General features: G+C 28.5%; 1 long non-coding RNA gene across 1 annotated transcript; it reads right to left on the bottom strand.

The window, feature by feature from the left end:
* Positions 1 to 8373: 8373 nt before the first annotated feature.
* Positions 8374 to 10399, bottom strand: LOC123904777. The gene is made up of 2 exons (XR_006808277.1): positions 10146 to 10399; positions 8374 to 9443 (listed from the first exon to the last, which is right to left on the bottom strand). It is a non-coding gene; the product is annotated as an uncharacterized LOC123904777 (long non-coding RNA).
* Between the last annotated feature and the right edge of the window lie 8416 nt (positions 10400 to 18815).

Below are 18815 nucleotides of genomic sequence, written 5' to 3'. Positions count from 1 at the left end.
TATGACTATGCAATTTCCATTGCTAGGTAAAGTTGCCAGTTATGGCCGAGTATAAAAAAAAGGTCTCCACCAGAGGCCGAATATAGCCCGGAGTTTGATTTTTTGGTCGAATATATATATATAAGATTTTACTTATTGTCCGACTGAATTTCAAAGTACTAAAACTCCTTCCCTTAAGAGAGAACGGAATGATTTACACACAAAAATAAAATAAATACAAGTTATGAACTCAGGCTTTCTAGATAACTTGGCAATATATTTGATTAATAAGTTTATTTAATCAAGATAAAAATGTTTGGCAAATAAATTTATTTTATCAACTTATCATCTTTCATTATATATGGAGTATTTCTTGAATGATTAATTATTATTTTTTATATATTTCTTGAAGTGTAGCCCGTTTTGGTAGATAGATATGTAAATGAAATAGCATTACTGATTTTATTACAGAGATTTTAAAACATAAGCAAATGGTTAAATATCCGATCTTTGATTCTAGTATATAGAAAAAAATTGATTGAAAGAGGGAAATCCACCTTGAACCTATAAATATGGTAAATAAAAAAAGAGAGTGAACGAATTGAAATTTGTGTGGCACGAGTTTGTACTTTTGAAGAAGGCTAGAATTTGTACCAATGACATACTAGTATTCATTTTCTTTTGAAGAGTTATTTTTCAAAGAACTTTCTTTAGTGAGCATAATCCTCAAAAAAAGAAGAAATAAATATAAAGAAGACTAAAGACTTGTACGATTTAGCAGTTTGTTTTGTTTTCTTTGCCTCATCGCCATTGTTTATATTTCGGGTCATGTTCTATTTCCTGGCGTTTGGGTGTGGCTGATCTGGCTGGCACTACCGTCCTCGTGGTGGTGGTCGTTAGCCAGTGGTGTTTTGGTTGCTGCTGCATGTGGTCGAATTTTTAGATATTTGTTTTTCTAATTTTTTTCACATCTGTTGAGATTAACAGGTTTCAAGGTCTCTGATTGACCTCCACCGCACCGGTACCAACTGTTTTGATATCCTCGGGTCATTTTTCGTGGTCTTTTAGGAGCACAGCTATGCTCCATTTCTACTAGCTCCTTTTATTCCTGTCCATTGAACAGATGAATGACATGTGGGAAACTAAAAATAGAGGGTTGAGATTTAAAGGTTATAATTAATTATTCTTTTAACAAAAGCATAAGAAAAGGAACCCAGAAACGACACATGCGCCGCTTCTTCTTCTTCTTCTTCTTCTTTCTCTGTACAATCATCGTTTCATCTTCCCCTCGCCGCCGCTCGCCGTCATCACAACAGCGGCGTCCTTCCTCCATTCTTCTCCACACACCACCTCGTCATCACGACTCTGGCTGTTTTCGCTGCATTTGAGTTGAAACAAAGATGAATTTTGACAAATTTTAATTATATAAAAAGATAATTTTTCAATCCATTTAAATTAAAACATCTGTTGTAACTATGAATTGGGGAATTTTCTCACTGCATTTGAATTAAAACTGTTTATATAAGGATTTTCTCACTCTATTTTAAAGAAGGGGTCAATGTCAATTTAACATATTTCAAAGAAAGGATCTAACATTACACTTATAGCAACTCTTTTAATTCAAATGTAGTAGTGAAATTTTCATGGATTCAAATGAAGCAAATGAGTGAAAATTACATGGCAGCACAGTAACAACACAATTCTTAATTCTATTTGAATTTTTCTCTACTTGCAATAACAAAGAGGACCAAGAATAAAAAAGAGTGTAGTTTTGAAAAGGAATAATACCTTGATCATGAATATTAGTAATGACGTTGGGTTGCTCTGCAGCAGCTTCGACATGGTTGGGTTCTGTCATTGCGGCAAAACGGGCCGGCGGCGAATGCGAAATGACAAGATGTTGAGGTGGTGCGTGTGCGTGGTGGTCGATTGAGAAAAGGGGAGGAAAACCGCCGCCCTATGACGGCTGGAAGGGGGTGGCAGTGACGGTGGCTGAGGTTGACAAAGTGACGAAGGAGGAAGAAGATGTTTTTAATTTTTAATTATTTAATTAAAGTCATTAAATTCCAACCATCAGATTCATTTTTGCCACATGTCCTCAATCAATTAAAGAAAAAGGAAGAAAAGGAGCTCTAGGAAAAGGAGCAAAGCTGCACTCGTATTTTAGACTGGTGTTTGTGATTGCAACACTGGTGAAAAGGTTGCAACATCGTCCCTTTGTTGGTGATAGAGTTTTGAGAAGGACAAATGTGCATCCTTGCTGATTTTTTGTTTTTAAATGGTGTTGCTATTTATATTTGTTGCGGCGTTGTTCTACTGCATTTTTTATGTATAGTTTTCTACTCTTTCTCTTCATCAATATGTCTTATACTTATGGTTGAGTGCTATAATATATTTGTTGATTCAAAAATAGGAAAGACTATTCATTCGTTGCCTAAACACAATTTTGATAGTAGATAATTTATGGTGAAAAATAATTTATTTATTTTTTGGTCAAATGACATATAAATGTTGAGTTAAATAAGTTTTTGGTCATTATAAATATCTCAAATTTGTTTTTAGTCACTATAAAAAAATTCAGCAACTATGTACCAAAATAAAATTAGGTAACTTTTGATCTCTCAACCACAACTTTTATCCGGGCTGCTCCCATGGCTATGAATGTCAACGTGGTGGATGCGCTGCAACAACTTTATTGTTGAACGATGTACCATCTTAAGTGAGCATCTTTGGGCGACAGTTATTATTAGAGAAACTTCCGTCTTGGATGTCTTTGACAAGAAAAGGTAGTATAGTTAATCCACGTGAATTTTGTTGTGCTCTTTGCTTTAGAGAATATGAAGATCTCGAGCATTTATTTTCTTAATTATTCGTTCTCAAAGTGTGGATCAAAATTTATAAATGTGAATTTTATACCGTTTGAGGAGGGATGGATGCATTTCAACACCTTTGGTTCGCTAGTGAAAATATGCAAAGGGACGTCTTGTTTTTTGGTTAGCAACAATTTGGAGTTTGTGGCACATGCGTAACATCATGTTTAGAGGAGATTTTGCTAATTTGTCCTCCCTAGTCGATCAAATAATTTATATTTCCTAGTTTTGGTTTATAAGACAAATATAAAATAGCTTCTCTTTTGTTTTTTCTGATTGGTGTAATGTTTCGTTAACGTGTTTACAAAACATCTAATGATGCGCTTGTGAATTGTAAGGGTTGAGTGCACCTAAGTCTCCTTATAATTCAATTTTTTGTTTATAAAAAAAAAACCATTATCCCTACTTTTAATAAACTCTTGTGTACTTTCACATTTTTGAATATTTTTTTTTGTGTGTTTATGTTTATAATATTAATGTACTAAACATGATCGGAAATTTTCTTAAAAAAAAATGGTCGGAAATTGTTTTTTAAAATTTCAAATGATATACACGAATTGACTGAAAAGCATGAACAAAAAATCATTAAAGGAAATATTTGAGGATAAAAAATTGATGAATTTTTTTTTTATAAAAACTAAAAATAAAATTTTAAATATTTATAGGGATAAAAATATATTTAACTCATAAATTTTTAAGCTATACTTATTGTCCTTTTCTTACGTAGAAAAAAAATTCTAACAAAGGCAACGCATAAATCCAGGCCCAAAATAGGAACAGTCTCTGAAGGGGGTGCAGAAAGGCAATAGCTGGTGTATTAAATTCTTACCATTAGTACGACCTTATACTAGTAAATACTTAACGATGTACTACTAATTATGATATTTAATATTAGTTCATTGATATTAAATAGAAATCATTAACGTATCAGTATTACTTTATTAGTTTTACACAATTATAGTACGTTAAGATTATGCAATAATTTCATACTTTAAGGTGAAAGATTCTCATCAATGAAAACTATCTTTCTCTTAAAAAAAAATTAAATGAATCCTATGCATCAAAATTCACAAAGTAAAAATTTTCAAGTCTATAAAGAAATTGCTTAAAAAAAAAGTCTATAAAGAAATTATAATTTATTTCATCAGTGACTGGTCTCTAAGATCACGTATCATGTGGATGTAACACATCAACATGTTCTTGCTTGAACTATATAGTTACATTCCTAGACCACATCATTGAACATTTTCTCAAAACTTTTTCCTCTAGTCAATTGATGGAGACACCTCCTCTTTTTTTGTTTTTAAAAACTCTGTATCCGGCCCTAGGACCGACTAATTCGAGGGGACCAATCCCACCACCCACTTAACTTGAAGATGTTTGATCTTTGGGTGATTCTACCACTCTTGTTGCAGCTCCTGTTTTAATCAAATGTACAAAAAACCTAGAAATTATATAAGATTAAAAAATATTAGTCAAAATAAAATCATAGTACATTAGCAATTGATTATTATATGGAAAATTCTAGCGTGAGGCCACAAAATTGGCCTCTTTGGTGAGATAGCCACTGTGGCCAATAGAAAAGTAAGTTGACTTATTCAAATGCCACATAGGATTATATGGTACATACCACTTACTATGTATCTTCATGTCTATTAATATTACAAATAAGTCCCTATCATATTAAAAGTTACATAATTACCTCAATCTTTATATTGTTTTATTAATTTTAATTGTTATTGTTAAAATCAATTGAAACAATATCACAACAACATCATCATTTTCTCTTCAACACAAATTGCTTCTTACATTCCTATTAAAAAATAAAAATAATCTCTTCTTCCAATATAATGTTCACAAATAAATCAAACAAAAAAAAATCTGCATCCTCATCCTGATTGATCGGATCTGATTTATTAAAAGAAGTTCATGGTGTAGATGGTTGAAGGTAGTGGCTGGAGTTTTTACTGACTTGAGTTATCTTCATGAAAGAAAAAAAAAACGTAAAAAAAAAAAAACAAACAAAAATAATAGATTTGAGTTAATTATCAATCGGTAGAGTGAATAGATCTGGATTTAACGTTGGAAAATAAGAACGAACATACCACTTCATCAACAAATTTGTTATTTTAATTTTTGAAAATTTTAATTTTAGGTTTCTTATTTTAGACCATTTGAATCAAAATTAAAAGCATGAATGTATTGTAAATGGTTTTTGTGATGTTTCTGGATAATTAATTGTTATTTTCGCAGTTAAAATGAACATGATACTGGCGGGTATTAAGCTTGGATCGCGGATCTGAAACCGGGTCGAATTGACCCGGCTGAAGGTTGAAGATGATGTTAATTTATATATTTTTTATCAACGCTTGTTTTATATATATATATTATTTGACGCAATATAAATCAACAATTCATTCATGTGTCCGAGTGGTTGCAGGTTTTATCTCTATATATGATGCGCGCGAGTTCGATTCCTGTTCACAACATTTTGTGAATTTTTTTTAAAATTTTCTTGAAATTCAAGGCAGAAAAAGGAAAATTTCGAATGAAGAGGGTTTCAAACCCATGACCTACCGACTTTACACCCATTAACTAACCACTTGGCTATGTTGCTTTTTGTGAATTTTAGTCCACCTTATGAATATATGTCTATTTCTGAACTTTTAGGATTAATACACTATATTTGTCATTTTTTTAGAAAAGATAATATTTGTCATTTTAAACATGTAATTATATGGATTAAAATGAATTATATAATGTTTATGCAACTTAATTATTTTGAATCAAATGTTAATATAATTTATATTTGATTAGGGAGTACCCGTATCATCTTTAATTAAATAAAATTATTCTAAAACACTATTAAATGTGGTAATTGAATAGTGGTTATAATCCGTTGAAGTTAATGTTTTAAAAACTATATAAATAAACTAAAATTTAAAAATAAGATATAATTTGACTTAAGATTATACTCTGGTTCAACTGAATCACTATTAATCATAGTATTTGATAATGGATTATACTTCGGTTCAAAAGTATTATTAACCCTAGTTTTTTACTACGAGTTATACTTCGGTTGAAGTTTATGACTTAAAAATTACATAAATAACGTAAAATTTAAAAATAAAGAGTTATCTTTTATATTATAAATTTGTATACACAAACAAACTCTAAACCCTAATTTGTTTTTCCTGTTTTCCCTCCATTTTATCTTGCAATTTTTATTAAAAAATAATACAATTTTGTCTTGACTAGGATTCGAACCCATAACCCTTCAATGCAAGACAATATTTTCAACCATTATGGCAAGTATACCAATTGTGATTAAAATTATGTGCAATAATTGATAAGCACCATCAATTTTAAAAGTATATCATATCAAAATTATTGTTGACTATATTATTCATCACGAAATATTTTTATGTCTTTCCTGATCAATGATTTTTTTTTTCTACCGGATCATAAATTTAGAGAATAATTATCATGTGAGATTTGAAAAGTTATTATCACGTGTAATTTGGAAAGTTATTATCAAACTCAATTCTACTAAATCAATTTTTTTTGCAATACAACCAAACACAATCATAGTCATGTCACTAATCACATTCATTATTTTGTTTTTAATATTGCAGATTTAATATTAACCGATGATCAATTGATATAATATGCACTAGCAGACTAATTGTGATTTAAATTATGTCCACAAAGTGTTAAGCTCCATCAACTTTCATAGGAAAGATTTCATACGACAATTAAGCACCATCAATTTTCATTGCACAATTTAAACAATTAAAAAACGATAATCTCTTATATTATAAGCTTGCTAACATAAGCTAACCCTAAACCAAATTTTTTTCCCATCATTTTCTCTTTCTTTTTATTGCAGCTTTATATTAAAAATATACAGATTTGTCATCGAACCTGCATCTCTTACTTACAATAAAACCTTTCAACCGCTAAAACATGTGCTTCAATTATGAAAGAATTTAGGAATCCTAATATGTTAACCCTGTTTTCAATAAATTTGAACGGCGGAATTAATCACAATTTTTATTTATTTATGGATGTCTACTTAAGTTTATGTTCTTGATTACGTCTTTAATTTTTTTTTTTAACCTTTAATTATCATCAATTTTTTAACCTTTAGTTATCAGCAATTTTTTTTAATAAGTAAACAAAACGATGGGGTTCAAAAATTATTTAAAAAATATATAAAATATAAAATAAGCACATAAACAAATATAGAATAATTAGTCCATGAAATTCCCTATACTACTCTTATTGAAAATGCTCTTAGAATTTTTGTATTTTATTTTTTATTATTACATATTACACCTAATTAGACTCATGCACCGCATGGGTCAAAGTTCTAGTTTAACTTAAGTTTTAACTCCAAATCAACTTGAACACTATTTAACTTTAAGTTTAATTCATTAACTTCAGTTGAGTCATAATATAATATTAATTCATTTTATAAAGTAAATTTGTACTTTATTTCTATAATATTTAATAAAAACTCTAATAATATATTCAATTAATTTCAATCCCTGTTGGGATGATTACAACACAATTAAATAGAATATGTATGTCTCAAGTGAATAAATTAACAAGTAATGTTTACGGCCAAGTTGGTAAGTGTTGGTGATTAATAACTATGGGTTCTCTGTTCGAATCATGCTTATGCCATAATATTTATTTTTAGTTGTACTTTTTATCAACGCTTTTTAAAAAATTATAATTCACAAAACACTACCAATATGAATTGAACCCACAACTGCTTTGTAAGGGTAAAACACAGCAACCAGTGCGACAACAGAACTTGTTGTTATTAATCTCGCAACATGAAATATTTATAAAGATAGCGTTAATATATTAAATAAAGCATCGTCTTCAACCTTCAGCCGGGTCATTCTGACCCGGTTTCAGATCCGCGGCACCAGTCTCGATTCCAGTAAACGCAGAACCTCCAAATTAAAACTTCAATTAGATTTTGAATCTATAATCGATTTTGCATGACAATTTTTTTTTTGTTTACACTTAGATGACAAATTTAAACATAGATACTTTTTACTTTTCAAAACTGGAGAAGAAAAACGTTTCTGGGATTGTCAAACTTGAAACCAAATAGTTTTGAGTTCACTCGCGTTTGAGGCTACAGATCTGAGATTTGCTTTTGCAATTATCCACACATCAAAGGAATGAGTTTAAACCGCGTTTCAGCATCAAACTCGCGTTTGGAGAAAAATCTCAGATCTAGAATAGTGGTAGTAATTTCCAGAAAATTTAATGTTAAGGTTGTTGTTGTTCAATGAAAATGGAGGATATGGATGGTGAATGATAAATACATGAAGAATGGAGAACACAAATTGTAACATCCCAATTTTTAGAACTTTAATTCATAAAATATTTTGTGAAAAACAAGACTTTTTTTTTTGTAACTGCTAAGAAGATCCATTTGGTTAATTTCCCCTAATTAAATTTCGTCAGAATATATAATCATGAAACACATCCACTTCCAAAATGAAAGTAACAAATCAAACTTTAGATCCAAAAGAAAATCCAGCGAGAATTTGCCAAAACCAAATGACAACTTAAGATTTACAACACCATGAAATTAAACCAGCGTATAAACTTCGACGGAAGAAAATTAGCTAACACAAGTATGTAACGTAAACAAAATCCTAAAGCTGATCAAATTAAAATCCTATGCTAATATCAGACTTAAAGCTTCTGCTAAGATACTTCATGACTGACGTAATCATCATCTCTGTCCGGAATGTCACGCCAAGTCCCCGCCGTGAGAACCCTCTCGGAAAGGTGAGTTTGGGTCATCATCTGATCCAAAGGTAAGGGTTGTCTCCAGCTAACAGATATAATATGTATATATAGATATATGTGTAGATATGCATAAGCAGATTTGTAATTATAAAACAACCATATAACCAAGCCAAGTATCCGGTGTATCAATTATAAACACGTAACACCAATGCACAACTTATTAGTCACTCACCGAGCCCTATTTGTTAGTCTACGTGACAACGAATGCAACCTACATGATCCGGATATCGCCACTCCATAGAGTAGAATAAAATGTCCCACCATTGGACAGTGTCCCACCATTGGACACAATACCCCACCGTTGGGTATTAAGATTCGGTACTCCACCATTGAGTATTATTCCGAAAAGCGTTAGGTTCGTTACCCCACCGTTGGGTAATATTTCGAACCACGCCAATGAATGAATGAATGAATGAATGAATACACCCTCTCCGTTAGTCACACCAGGAATCTCCATAATTGAAACCTCTCTAAATCCACTCAATTAAGAGACTAATTTAACACCTTTGGTAACCACCGGTCCCAATCGTAAATACTACCTTAAGCTATTTACTTAAGATATCCCCTTACGCACAAGTAAATCAATAAATAGCAGTCACATAATCACTCGCAATAAAGATGACCGCCACACCATAACAGCACAAAAGAATTTATATATTGCAAGTAAGAAAAGTGTGTGGAGTCCCTTACCTTCGCAGCAGCAGCTCTTAATTCTTAACACGGCGGTCTTCACTCCACTACCTCTCAATTAACCTTCATAATTAAATATTAACTCACTTAGTTTCAGATCTCATTAACTCTAAATTTTGACTCAAAACTTAGGCTTTACTAGGTTATAGTCTGCTACTTAATATTCCAAATACCCAACCTTCTTAAAATGTCCCTAAACAATATAAGAATACTACTTCCAAAACAGGACCATATACTCCAATTTTTAACAGTACAAGTGCACTAGTTAATTTTACAGGTTTGTAAATAAAATTAAGTGCAGGTAGTTTAGCCAATAAATCAATTGTTCCCTTATTTTAAAACACAAACCGATCAATTTGACGAGCTGAGATACAACACTGATTCAATGTTAACACAGCCACTAACATGATTTATACCAACACCAACTAGGACAAAGCTCAACATTAAAGTCAGCCTGCACTAAAACTACTAGTTTGTAAAAATAACTCAATTAATCCACACTTAACTATATCTAAACCACAAGATAACAATTAATACAAGGCTTATTCCCTTGATGCTTAGTTAAAAACTAACAATTATTCCTGGCCATGGATTGGGTTCAGACGAGAGAAAATCATCTCAGCACCTTTATATTTCCTAAATTAAAGGTTACCAACAATTAGGAGGTATGTTTGACATCAACCTACAGTGATCTAATTATATAACTCCATTGGTTTAATAGCACTAAATCAAAAGGGACATTAAGAGTATAAGTTGTGTTTTTACCTGTGGTGAGAAACTTAGATGATGACTCCTACAATTTGATCTTTCCTTGATTCACCCCTTTCCTTCTAAACCCTCTGAGTTTTCTCTCTGAATATCTGTTTTTGTTTTCTATGCGTGTGAAGCCAGAATGAGGAACCAGTTACTAATAATCCCTATAATAACTCCTTCCTAAGTAATAGGGACATAGTGGGGAAATATGATTCGAGCTAAGTCAGCCCCTTTGAGTCCCACTACCCCTAATTTTTAGCAACCACAAGTTTTCATATTTTTACCTAAATATACTTACTTCTAAAACATGCTAGTCAAGACTTTTATTTTGATTATCACATCTAATACCCTGTAGATAACACACGTCCTCACTTCTAGATATTCACATTCTCATCTACACCTCATGTCAAATTAGATTCAGCTCATTATAATTAGTATCATAGTTCACACATGTATTAGTAATAACAACACCGGCACAAATATTATCCAATATCAAATTTATCTAATCCTTCTTAGACTAATAGTTCTATGATAGTCTCCGTAAATTGACCACCCACAATAATTAAATTGAATGTGGAATTCTAATTAATTAATTAATTAAAAAAAAGAGAATGTTAAACAAATAATGAGAAAATTTGTACTTGAAAAAGACAAATTAAAAGTTGGATATTAGTTATATGATTTAAATCTAAATAAAATAAGTTTTAATTATTAAAATAATTTTAACTAAAAGAAGGGGTGATGTGCAATAAATAAAACTTTCATTAGAAAGACTTACCATAGACCTTCATTACACTGTAGAGCTAATGTGACATCACTTAGAATTCTATTGGGCAATTCAATTGACCTCACTAAAGAAACCAATTTTCTGACCTCACCATAACTAACAAAATGTCATGCTTGTGCTTTATTACTTGATGAGTCAATAGTTTTTTTTACTCAGTTGTTCGATGCATTTTTTGATCTCTCATTTCCAATCAAAAGTTTCAAAGTTTTCTTAATAAATGCATGTAAGATTGTCACTCAGAAGAAGAATTTCAAAGTGTACTTGGGTTGGGATGAGATGATTAACGAGTACAAATTTCATGATCAAAAATGGTTAAATGACATGTATAATTTAAATTTTTCACGAGTGGCATTATAGTAAGTTTGGAGAAAGGATCCCCTCCCGTGCATATTGCACCGGAGAGGGAGAAGTGTGCATCTTAGCCCTTAAAATTTTGTTTCCTAATTTTTAATTTTTATTTATTTCCATTCCAAAGGTCATTGGTTGTACCGGAGGATTATGTTACGGGAGGGAATCCACTCTCGTAAGTTTGTATTATGTGATGGTATTAAATCCTCTCAAAGGTGCTAGAGTAAAAATATTGTTGTATTGAGTGACATTGTAGAAAAAATGATTGGTCTCACAATTTGTAGTGGCATTTGAGAAAATGGTTAAAAAGTGGCGACAATTAGAAGTTGAAAAGGTCTTATTCTAGAGAGAAACGAAGTTATAACACGGGAGTCGAGTCCTAACTTATCTCTTATGAAACCATCTCTCATACTAGACGGAACACTATCCCACCACGTGGGGTCTTTAAGGTTTGAACCTCAACCCCTGCATGTAAAATACGATTTCTCTTGCCAACTGAGTTAAGTTCATGAAGACCTGATATCCGTAATTTTGGTAGCTACTATAATAGTCTCATTGACGGAACTAAAAATTATTTATATCTATAGACTATAGTGGATAAAAAGGTAATTTACAAAGATAATAAATAATTCCAATTCAAGTACGTGAAATTGCTAAAGTTTATTATCGTTTCCCAGAGATCAAGAATTTTTTAATCAGGTTTCTAAAACACATTACTGCTTCATTGTTTTATAATTTTAATTCATATGCTAATTGTAAATACCAATTTTTAAAATTTTATTTTTTCAATTTTTTATTATTTATGTTAATAATTTAATAAATGAAAACCTTTTTTTTTGCAAAAAATAATCTATTATTTATATGTTTGAGAGTTTCTCTCTCATGATCAATTTATTAGGTGGCATCCTCTCAAGAAATTTAATCTCACGTGGCATTCTCTCAAATCATTTTGTTGACGTGTCATCATTCTGTGCTTTCTTCTTTAGTCATTAATCCTCAATAATAAATATAGAAATTTCCTATGCTCAATTTTTTTTTTTACGTAATTAAATCAATCTTAATTAATATTAGAAGATTTCATGAAAATTGAATAGCAAAGCAATTAGAAAAAAATTAAAAAGAAACAAATTCTTTTGTTCGTAATTAAAAGGAAATAATTTAATACAAGATTACAAGACTATTGTTCGAAAAATTACTGTTTCAGTATTAATTATTGATATTGATTCATGAAAAGAATCGGTTTATTTTACACATTATTAGCATTCAATATATTCCAATTTTACGAGATTCTTAGCTTATTTAAAAAAATTAATTATTAATTATTGTCTTACTATATAAGTTTTTGCATTAGCTAGATCAAAATGGTTAAAATAAAAAAAAAAGTAATTATAGATTATAATATATTATTTCAAAAAAAAAATCAATTTTTTATGAATTTCGAAAAATTACTAATTTCTATATTTTTTTTGTTTTCACCACCAATTTAATCTGGTTCGGGACAAGTTCAACGTCAATCACCACTGACCAACTAACTATTAGTCTAATTTCTATATTAATTAGTTATGCAAATTTAATATTTTTTTTATTCATGTACGTCCAAATAATTCATTTGTGTGAAATTTTTATTTTTATTTTGTATAAAACATTGATATATTCCAAAAAAGGAATCAATATATTTTTAATTAATTTTTAGTAATGGTTTTAACTACACATTTTGGGCAAATTACTTATATACCCATGTTTATTATTCTATATAAGAGGTCTTTTGATGAACATTACAATCACATTTCAGGTATGTCTCTTTGTTATTTTATAAGAGGTCTTTGGATGAACATTACACATGTTTATAATTTTCGTGACTCTTCATTGTTTTATTTGTAGTAGTGAAGTCGACGATCCAAATTGCAATGTGTTTGTATATATCTTTAATTTACATCTTTCTACTACATTTTTTTGTTGATATAAGTTTTGTACTTAAATGATGTTTATAAATAATTATAATCGTACTAATTTTGAGATATAATTTTTTATTTGCAGATCCATGTAGAAGAATGACAATATTCCTTATACAAATTAGAATTTAGCAGTATCAACTATTGTTATTGTTCTATTAATATAAGCAAAATAAATCTGTCTATTTTATTTTTATATGCAAAATAAACCTGTTTATTATTCACATAGAAAAAACTTGATAAAAAAGAACATCGAAAAATGGCATGCTATGAGTCATCTATGGTTCTGAATTATTGTTTATTTTGACTTTATGGTTCTGAAATTTTAAATTCAAAGTTAATGGAAAGAATGTTTTTTTGTTACAAGAATGAAAATTTTCAATTAATTAGAAAACATATTAATACCAATTTTGAAACACATACACTTAAATGAATTCAAATTAAATACCATAATGATTAAATATATTAATTATAAAACGTATCAATCTAATATTAACAGGGTCCATGATTTATTTCCTATTAGGTTTTTTCTTGGGTACAATGGCTATAAAAAATAAAATACGTTGAAGACATAACCAAAATGAATCATGATTATATGTGATGTGATAATAATAATATTCTATGATTTTGAAATTTAATTTTAAATTCAAAATAAATTGAGAGAATATTTTATTTTAATAAAAAATATATTAGAGAATATTTTATTTTAATAAAAAATATATTAATGGCAATTTTGAAATATTTCTACTTAAATGAATTCAATTCTTTGGAAAATATAACATAATTTTTTTTGGAAAAGCAATTTTTTTAATTAAATAGAGAAAAGAGCACAAGAAGTGCTAAAACACAATACAAGTAAAGTCTGGTACATAAGAGCCTCAAAAAAACCAAAGTTCAACTTTAAGCATGGAGCTCATAAGCTCAGTCATGTCCTTATATGATAGCAGAACATCAAAGAGATACAATATGTCCAGAATAAAACTAAAAAACACCAAAAAAAACACCAAAAAAACAATCTAGAAAAGATAACATTTTCGTTAATATTCATATTGTGTCAATAAAACATTAGTCAAAGCAAATATGAATTCACATAAAAGGAAAAAAAAAGAATGAAATAATTATCATTAAAATTATTGCACAAAATAATTAAGAGATCATTAAGATGGTCAATGAAAATTTGAATCCATCCAGAAAAATTCTTAGATGAGTACTCACCCAACAATTAATGGTTAGGCACATTCAATAAGATAATTACATGTAATAAAACCATAATAATAAACAAATATGTTTAAACTACTTCTTAAAAAAAAAATATGTTAAAACTAAAAAGACAATAGACATCTATTATTTATATGTTTAGGAGTTTCTCTCTCATAGTCTTATTCCTATGTGGCATCATTTCATTGATCTATGTCTTATGTGACATTCTAATATTTCTCCAATTCATGTGGCTAACTATGAAGGCCTTTGCAATTTCTCTAATACATGATGATATCATTTTACTTAGAATCTTTGGCTAATTTGGAAATTCAATCATTTTTCAATTATTGTTTATAAATCGTATTTAATGCACCTATTAAAAATAATTTTAAAAGGAAATAACTCAAATTCAAATATAAATAATTATATCTCATTAATATATATATATATATATATATATATATATATATATATATATATATATATATATATTAATATAATACATAATATTATACATGATTTTTTTTTTTGTGAAAGTATTATATATGAAATTTTATATATACCAAACACTGGAGTTTTTTTACGTAATATTTTTTTTATATATATACCACAAGAGTTTTTTCTCAAGGAAACAAATCTACGTGGACAATCCATTTAAATAGAGCATCTTTGTTGGGTTAATTGTGATGATGATAAACAAAAGGATCGGTGAAGAATGAGTCCAAAAATTGACTATTTTTTTTTTTGAACGAATTAATCACTCCGCTGATTTAATGGGTTTGATAATGCTATATATAATCCTTTCAAGCTAAGTTTATTGGTTGAGACTTTGGTGGTTTCTTTTCAAACTTAGCAGATACATGCATGATACACAAATGTATACTAGCTTTCATTTTTCATGTGATATTTAACAAATATACTGATAAAATAATATAAACTCCTCGAAGGACTATACTATAGAACGAATTGCTTATAAAAAAAAATTATATAGAACGAATTGGCCAAATGTGGAACTGAGAAATTGAAGGCTTAATATGTTTCAAAACAAAATTGAAGGCTTAAGAATCTCTGAACAAAAATACTCACCTTAAAAGGAATATAAAAAAAATAAAAATAGTAATTTAATTGTTCACAAAAAAAGTTATTCTTAAACTTCATACTTATCGAACAGAGAAAATGGTGTGATTGTCTGAAATATAAAAGGAATAAAGTAATTGACTTCATAGATTATTTTTCTATTTTATTTTATTATTTTATTAATTTTATTAATAAAAAAAAGTTACATAGTGATTTATACCAAACATAATATTACAATAGGGGGTATTGATAAAAAATAATCTACATGGAGGTATTAAGCAAAAAATAACTTACACGGGGTGGGACATACATTTGTAGATTTTATTATATAAAAAATACGATAAATATCAATTGAAAGTAAGGAAAGTAACAATGATTTTATATATAAAAAAAGAAAGAATTAAAAGTAATAATATCATGTATTACTTTGTTTTTATTTTCCAAATATCACTGTAAGATAAACAAATAGATAAATTTTTTAAAATTTGCACCATTAACAAATGAGATATGCATAAAAAAAATGATATAATTTTTTTTTTGTGTCAAGCAAATGACAAATAATTCTACTGTTCATTACACTTACACAAATGTGAAATTTTTTCACACGGGAACATGGGCTAAAATACTCCAGAAGAAAACAAATGTCTAAAGGAGAGAGATGATGATTAAGAACTAATATATATTAACCGTTAGATTAGTTTTTGCTTAATGACCTTTTTTATGAAAATAAAAGAACAAATATACAAACATGTGGGTTGGGAACGGGGAGTGGAGTATCACTCTCCGTTCTACCATTTCTCATTAAAATCTCCAAAATTTGGATCATTTATCATATTTAAATAAATTATTACATTAAATATAAAATTAATTTTACAAATAATTAAAAAAACCCACAAAATATTGAAAATTTAATAATCCATATTTTTCATATGTCAAAAAAATATCTATATTTTTCATTAAACATTAACCCGTGCATTTGCACGGGTAAGTTATACTAGTTTTAGAACAAATTTGATTTCATAATGCATGCTATTTTACGAATATTCATTATCTTAATTTTTTTTAATCATTTTTTGCGGTTTTTTTTTTAAAAAAAAAACAAAGCCCTTTTTTTTGAAAAATTAAATTACATTGATATTTTTCCATGTTCAATTTATTAATAAATCAAATAAGTTTTTGATTGATTGGGTTTGAGTTGTTTTCAACAAAACGTGATCCGTCAGAGTTTAATATAGAGGTCTCATATTGCCTCTATTGTGTCGGGTTTATCTCAATATTCGTATCATACATTGATTTCAAACTGTTTATAGTTTGAAAAAACCACCATCGCTTACTGCTTACTGCTGGGAGTAGCGAGTACGTGGATCATTTTCGTGTTGACGGTCGGCTGATTCGCCTCAAATTTTTTAGTACTTCTATTTTGCCGTTTAGAATTAACTGAAGGTTGGTATGTTTCGTTGTCCTACACCCATTTGTATGGACTCATTGAACTAGGTCTATGTCCCCTCAATTTTTGTAAATATTTCTTTATTTTTTTCCTTAATATAATAAGGAGATATAGACAAAGGATGAGTGCAAAGTCTGCTTTATCCCCTTATATCTAGTGTTCACAACCTTATAAAAAAACTTTACTTTCAATCAAATGTTTTTAACTAGCATTAAGTACTGTGTAGCATTCCTCTTTGACTGATATTATTTTATATCTTTTTCGATCTGAAAAAAACAAATTAATTTTTTTTATCGTAATATTAACATATTATAAATATAAAGAATTATTTTAAAAGATTATACATCAGATTAAATTGATATTTTTCACTTTTTCTACAAAATATTTTTCATATTTAATTTCTTACGAATCATATAAAAAAAATTAATCAAAGAAAAATATAATAAATAAAAAAATACAAAAAATAGAGGCGATATAAATCCGACTCAACAACTACACAAAAGTGTAAAAATAATCAGATAAGATTTTCAATGTTCATTGATTTCAATTTTCAAATATGTTAAGTATTGATGATGTTGCCTTATTGACTGGTATTTTGTAATATTCTTCAATCACTAGTAAAATAGTTTTCCCAAATTAATTAAATTCTTCAAAATTATTATGCTATCAAGAAATGTTGAACAAATATCCTCTAAAATATTTTCTATATGTATGTATTATAATTTCTAATTATTTATAAAAAAATTCCAAATAAGTTTTCTTACCAATTTCTTTTTACTCGACTTATTTTTATACTCATTAAGTCTCACTTATTTTTATAGCTTCATTGGTCAAAACATTGCCATTAATATGTAGAGATCGGGATTCAAACTATGATACTTCCAGATATTACTAAAACGAAACCAAACCCTGGGTGGGAATAGGTGACATAGCCTATTTAGATTTAGGTCAAGCTAGACTTTTTTAATATTTAAATAGAGTATATGTCAATATTTGTTCAAAAGCCTATTTAGCTAAAAAGTTTGTGTATACTACGCAAAAATCTTTAGGATTACGAGACCGTCCTGTTTAATTAAATATGAATAATATTTTTATTACTAATATTATTATATTAAATTTTGTACTTTCGATTAATTTATAATCTCAGAACATCTTTTCAATAATTTAAATTCATTAATTTACATTAAACTTTATTGAAATATGATGTCATATATAATCAAAATATCTAAAATATCATGTTAAATACCAGCTTAATTATAATTTTGACCCGCTATTTTCATTTATCAAAGAAATTGATCCCATATTTTAAACCCCTCACTTTTAGTCCTCCATTTACTACTCATCCATTTGTTGTCCATTTAGTAGAAAAATAAACACAAATGAAGATTAATGAGACTCATTTTTAATAGGTCCCACTAATATTCACTCTTGTTTATCTTCCTCCTAAATATATAACAGTATAACTATATAACAAATGGATGAATTGTCTTAAAAGAAAAAAGAAAAAAGAAAAAAGAAAAATTCAAAACAAATAAACTTATACTTTCCCATTTGACAATAATTCCTCCATGCATCTCAAAAGTAACTTATTAAGTAACACATTCTCACATTAGATAAAATTTTCATTATCCCTATCATATTATTAAACAAAACTAAATCATTAAATAAAATTTTAAATTGTCAAATTTATGACATGCCTAACATATTTTTACCATGCATGTATGACGATGTATGAAGGATGACATACTTTTCTATCAAAATAAGAAAGAAAATAATAAAAAAGGATGACATATACATACCTTTCTTTTATTTCTTTTTTTTTATGACATAATTGTATTTTTTTTTTTGACTAATATATTTTATGACATAAT

The sequence above is a fragment of the Trifolium pratense genome, linkage group LG2 (assembly GCF_020283565.1).
Source record: "Trifolium pratense cultivar HEN17-A07 linkage group LG2, ARS_RC_1.1, whole genome shotgun sequence".
Lineage (NCBI taxonomy): Eukaryota > Viridiplantae > Streptophyta > Magnoliopsida > Fabales > Fabaceae > Trifolium > Trifolium pratense.
The sequence above is the reverse complement of the archived record's forward strand: the minus strand, read 5'-3'. Positions and strand labels throughout refer to the sequence as shown.